Source organism: Pleurodeles waltl, chromosome 12, assembly GCF_031143425.1.
Source record: "Pleurodeles waltl isolate 20211129_DDA chromosome 12, aPleWal1.hap1.20221129, whole genome shotgun sequence".
Lineage (NCBI taxonomy): Eukaryota > Metazoa > Chordata > Amphibia > Caudata > Salamandridae > Pleurodeles > Pleurodeles waltl.
Genome location: NC_090451.1, coordinates 713,969,811 through 713,975,770, shown reverse-complemented (window position 1 = coordinate 713,975,770; position 5,960 = coordinate 713,969,811).

Below are 5,960 nucleotides of genomic sequence, written 5' to 3'. Positions count from 1 at the left end.
GGATGCAGTTGATTAGTGTCTGGTGCACGCTGTGAGAGAACTGCACCTATGACAAAAGCTGAAACATCTATTGCAATGACAATAGGAATGATCTCCCCAGGGCGTCTGTCCTAGAATGAGAGCAAAACTGACAGTGGTCTTGAGTTGAGTGAATGCTTGCTCCTCCTCAGAAACAAATTTCACTCCTTCACCGGTCAACGATACTATGGGCTACATGAGGATGGAAACATTCATAAAAATAGTAGGTTGAAATGAGCAAACCCTGTGAATCATTGTATTTATTCCACAGCTCTTACTCATGCAAGGTTCCTTACTGATGTCTTGCCCTGATACCTCACAACCAAGACCTGAAGCATGAAGTAGCTCAAACAAACATTCTTCTGCCTTTGTCATAAAGCAACATCTTTCTGATTCTGGTGAGTATTTCCTTCTAATGTCTGCGAGTATGTTAACATCTCAGCCACGTACACAACCATAAATACTGCTTGCAGATTTCTGAATACATAATTCACAAAATGTTGGAAAGCAGCATGGGCACTGCAGAGACTAAACAGCATCACAGGGCACCTAAAGGGTCCATAGTAGGTGCTGAAGGCCATCTCCCACGCATTCCCCTCATGTGTATGTATTACTTTGTAAACACCTCGGGGACTGAGTTTGGTAAAGATCATGGCTGCTTTCACCTGATGAAAGACTACGTAGACGGGAGGAAGACGATGCTGATTATGGATTGTCTTGGCACTGAGTTCACTGTAATCAATACACAGTCTATTTTCCCGTTGGAATTGTAAGAATAGAGATTGGTGCTCCTGCCAGTGACAAAAAGTGCTGAATAAATCAATTTTCCGGACTCTCTTGCATTTATTGTCTCAAAATCTCACCTTATTTTATTGTTGAGTTATTTACTTGGCTGTAGGGTAGTAGTTCTTCAGGAATAAGGTTGATTCAACGTGTATATTTCCTATTAGAAGAAAGAGAATCAGCTCCTTGTTTCTAAAACAATATCAGCAAAATCTTTATAAGGGGTTGGAATAGTATTTTCTTCCATTTTCGTGCTGATGAGGATCGATGCAGAGCAAAACAGGTCAGTGGCTGAGCTGTCTGATGCGCTGCGGTCTGAAAACATGTAATTCAGTTTCTTGTTTGTGGCAATCATTTTCTGAATATTAAAGTTTGAGCCAATTGGTACTGAGCACAATTGAAAAGAAGCTTCCCTAATCAAAAGAGATGTTCTCCATGTGGCTGGTTTGCATGTCCATCAGTGATGATACCTCTCCTTCACTGCTCCGGAAGTCAGAGGAGTGCCATCTATTTTTAGAATGCCTTTTTTCACAGTTTTGTTTTGAGAATACATCTCACCCCTGGCCTGAAAATATCCAGAAGTGGCCGAGTCTCCTCAGGCATGCACTGAGTGTAGTAGTCACGACTTGTAGGAAATGATGTACCCTCTGATCAATGGACAGAAGTGAAAAGCACTCTGTTTAATCAACACCTCTGTGGTGAATGGAAGGATGTCTGAGCACGAGTGGTTCATCATACTATCAAATGTGGAGATACTATAGAGTTATGGGCAGAGTTCATTCATTGTAGAGTAGTGGACTCTTCTGAGTCAATGCGGTTAGAAGGTTTCAGAGGACCCAGACCTAGAGAAGAAAGAGGCAGAAGGGATGTATACTGTTTGTGTGTCTATGGTCAAAGGACTGGACATTGTGTCAAAGACTGCAAAAGTAAATCCAAAACTTAAAAGTCAAGCAGAAAAGACAGAATCTTCAACAATTAAAAAAGCTGCCTTGTCAAGAGAAAAAGGTGCACCAAATGGTGCGCACAATGATTCTTTTGAAGATGATTTTGTCAGAAGATAAAGAAAAGGTAATTTTAAAACTTTTAAGTTCAGAATCTTCTTGGGAAAACATGAATATTAAGGTTGCTCAAACTTTACAAATTCTAGTCATTACGACAAAGGTGACTAGAGCCGAGGCAAAGCTGCAGTAAAGGGAAGTAGGCAGAACACAACAATGCTGGTGTGGTTTCTGGGCTCATCCCTGGGTATCAGTGGTGTAAGGTGCAGAAGGGGATGCTGCTAGGAAACTGACTGTATTCGTTAAATGGTTATAAAGAATGAGGCGTGTGGCGGGAGGCGGGAGAGGAGGAGTGTGCAGTGTGTAAAACAGGCAGGAGTTCTGCACTAGTGTTTAACAGGACAAAAGAGAGAATGTGCCATGCAAGGATGCCCATGATCTCTCTTAATCTTATATGGACGTCCAGATTCGACACTCTGCAGACATACTGTACTGTAAAGAGGAATTCTAGGTGGTATACCCAGATGGGAGGACAAAGCAGGTCATGTGACTCTGGGCTGCTTCCCATTCGCTGCCAGGGATACAGTGCTTGGGTGTGGGACACCTGTCCAATCCTAGATGGATGTAACTGCAATGAGAGAATGGTCAAATATTTCAGTACGTTGTAGCAACCATGACATACACTGGCAAAGCCATTAGCTTTCTTCTTGTACAACCAGGTAGGTGTGGGCAATATACTCCCCTCTGCCAGCGGAGGTGGCAGAATTTTTTGCATCTCTGCATTACGCTTGTAATGCAAAGCGTAATGCACAGTTCTGCCCAAATTCATCCAACTGCTGTGTGGCAGGGTTTTTTCCCATATGCGGCTCGCCGACGGTATGTTGGCAAGTACGAGTGAGATTTGGCATACCCTATCGTTATCTTTGGTCACTAGGAGGGCAGATTTCTCAAACGCAGGGGATATTGGAAGGTGCTCAACGGTTGCAGTCAGGGAAGCTGCTGCTTGAGTAGAAATCTACTTGAGCTGCAGAGAAATGGCCCTCTGGTGTGCCGGGTGGTGTAATATGCGCTGATTTTTCATAGTAGAATCAGATCTCGGTGCTGAATCACAGTGCGAGCAGCATAATGTACCTATTTCCTGTTCAAGGAATTCTGGAGAATCTTGCAGAGCTTTTTTGTAACTCAACAGAATTCCGTGGAATTAAACTCTGCGACTTCCAGCCCAGGCCTACAAGTAGGTCGGAACTCATGGGTTTGACAATGCTTGTTTGCTTCAACATTACTGTGAGTAAAAAGAAATAAAAATATCAAATTGAAGCTGTGAACTGGAATTTCACAATGCATGCCCACACCTGTGACACACATGTGCCACACATGCACAAGCAGCAATGTTTTAATTGCTTTTATCAATGATAGCATGCACATGCTGTGCAATGCACTGTCAGACATTGTGGCAGGTTAATTAACCATTGCAAAACGGGCATGGTGGTGGATGTATGGGTCAGAGACTTAGGAAACTGATGCATTCCCGCGGAATACTGTAGCACCCTTGAACAATGATTCCCCTTGTTTTAGCAGTGTAACAGGAAGCAGAAGAATGGGACAGACAAGAAAGCCATTCAATCAGCAGCGAGAGGTGACCCACTGTGTGATTACTGTGTGGTAGGGCAATAAGACGAAAGAAAAAGCTGTCTAGGCGATACCTGGAAGGCCGTGCCACACTGGAGGGCATGCCTTGAGAACATGCAACTAAGTCAACGACAACCAAAAACAGCTCGTCCTAATCTGCAAAGGAGAAAACGGTAGGCAAACCTCACAACGCATATAGTTGTGACAGACAGTACTTCTCTGGAGGAGATCAAGCACATACTGACCTACCAGCAGAAGCATTGCCCAAGGGTCTCTCTTTGCAGACCGTGCCTGGGCCACGGTGCGGGTGGGGTAGAGTCCCTGAGTGGCATCCCTAGGGGGCCCCTCATGGCACCTAACACAAATCAAGAACAGTGCAACCTAGAGAGCTTCCTCCTTTGTGCTGCTTAATTCACAGAAAAGTTCATAGTCCTTTCAGTTTTTATTGCCAAATTACAATATATTTCACATGTACGTGTTAAGTAATATGTGTTACCTTCTTATTTTGTGTATTTCTGTATTGAGCACATTTTTCTTTTTCTTACGTTTTTGGTTTTGTTCCTTCTACACTTATCTATTTTTTCTGCTTCACATTTTCCTAGCAGTATTTTAAGTTGGATTCTTAAAACAGAGATTCTGCTGGTTTTTTTTTTACCCAGACAGAAACGGCAAAGCAACAATCTGCTTAACTTCAGGGCCAGAGGCACAGCTGGGTGTGTGCGCCTGAGATACCCCGAGCTCTCCTGGGGACAAGAGAAGTGTTGCTTCTGTGCACTCATTACAAATGTACCTAGGCACATAGCAGCGTCTAGTCCCAGGGGGGGCTACGCACACTTTATAGTCCATCCTTTTTCGGCTCAGCGAGAGGGCACCGCTGCAGAGCCGGAGTTGTTCTCTGAAGTAAGTGTGAGCAATATTTCTGATGTGTGAACTGAGCCGAGCTCTCTCACTCTGCCTTTTCCGTCTCATGCAGCTATGTTTTGTTTGCCAAGTTAGTGTTAGTTGTGACATTTCACCACTGTCACACTGCCAGCCTTGTAAAGCCGCCCTTATGGATAGCCCAGTCTACTGGGGATCTACTGCACCTGCCCTCAAGGGTCCTTTAAGTAGGCAAAAATGTATGTAACTTAGTGAAAGATATGTAAGGAGATGAATCTTAAGAATGAGTTTCAACACGTATTTGTAATAAATGTGATTTACTATCTCAAGTACCTCTGATTATTTAGGGAACCATTCAAAGCTAGGCATAAGAAAACCATTAATAGAGTAAACATGTGGTTACAAAAACTACATGTCCAGCAGGTGAAAAATATCATATTTGATCAAACTTCTAAAAAGACAGGATAAACAGAGCATAGGCCCTCATTATAACACTGGTGGTAAAAAACGCCTACAGCCGCCGTGACAGGCGCCAACATACCGCTTCGGCGGCCACCATCCGTCCGCCATATTATGAGCACTGCCTGACTTCCGCCACAATAAAGGCAGAAGTCTGGCAGTGTTCATGCCGGCGGACGGTGGTGCCCTGGGCCGTTATCACCGGCACCGCTAAGCCAGTGGAACGCCGCCAGCCGTATTTTGACCAGAAAATAGGCCTGGCGGTGTTCTGCTGGCAGGGCGCTGCTGGCGGTAGCAGCACGCCTTCCCGTTCCCTGCCGGTCGACCTCTTTGCTGGACAAGGTAAGTTGGGCATCTGACAGGGGAGGGGGTTCAGGGGTGGGGGGTGTTGTGTGTATGTGTCTGAGTGTGTGAGTACGTGTGTGAATGCTTCTGTGTGTTGTTTGCCTGGTTGTATGCGTGTGTGTGAATGCATGTATAAGTGGTGAAGTGAGTGCGCGTATGCATTTCAGTGTGAATGTGTAAAAGAATGTTTGTATGTCCTTAAGTATGTGTGTTTGAATGTATGTATGGCAGTGTGTGTATGAATGTGTGTATTGCAGTGTGTGAATTAATGCGTATATGGCAGTGATAGTTAATGAGTGTATGCATGGTGCATGTATGCGGGGAAGGGGGTGGGGTGATGAGTGCTGTGACTGTAGTAGGGGTGGAGCTGATGTGTGTGTGTGTGGCTGTGGGGGGTAGAGGCAGTAGTGTGGTGTGTGCATGTCTGCAGGTGTGTGCATGTATGGGGTGTGTGTGAATGTATCGGAGGGGGGTGGAGGGGCGAGTGAATGGACCAGAGGGGGTGGGGTGAAGTGTGTGTTTGTGGATCGAAGGGGGTGGGTGTGTGTGTTTCGATTGAGGGGTGTGTGTATGTGTGTTCGGATCGGGGTGGGGTGTGTTTGGATTGGGGTGGGTTGGGGGTGTATTTGAATGTTGGGGTGGCGGGGCTTAGTGTGTGTATGGGGGTGGCTAAGGGGTTGAGTTTGGGTGGAGGGGGGTGTCAGGAGTGTGTTGGGGGGTGGGGTAGCTGCCTACCGGTGACAGGGAATTCCCTGTCACCGGTAGGGCCTACTGCCATGGTTTGCATGGTGTTGCTAATGCCAAGAAAACCATAGTGGTAGGCCAGCTGATAATGCCGCTGCCGGTACT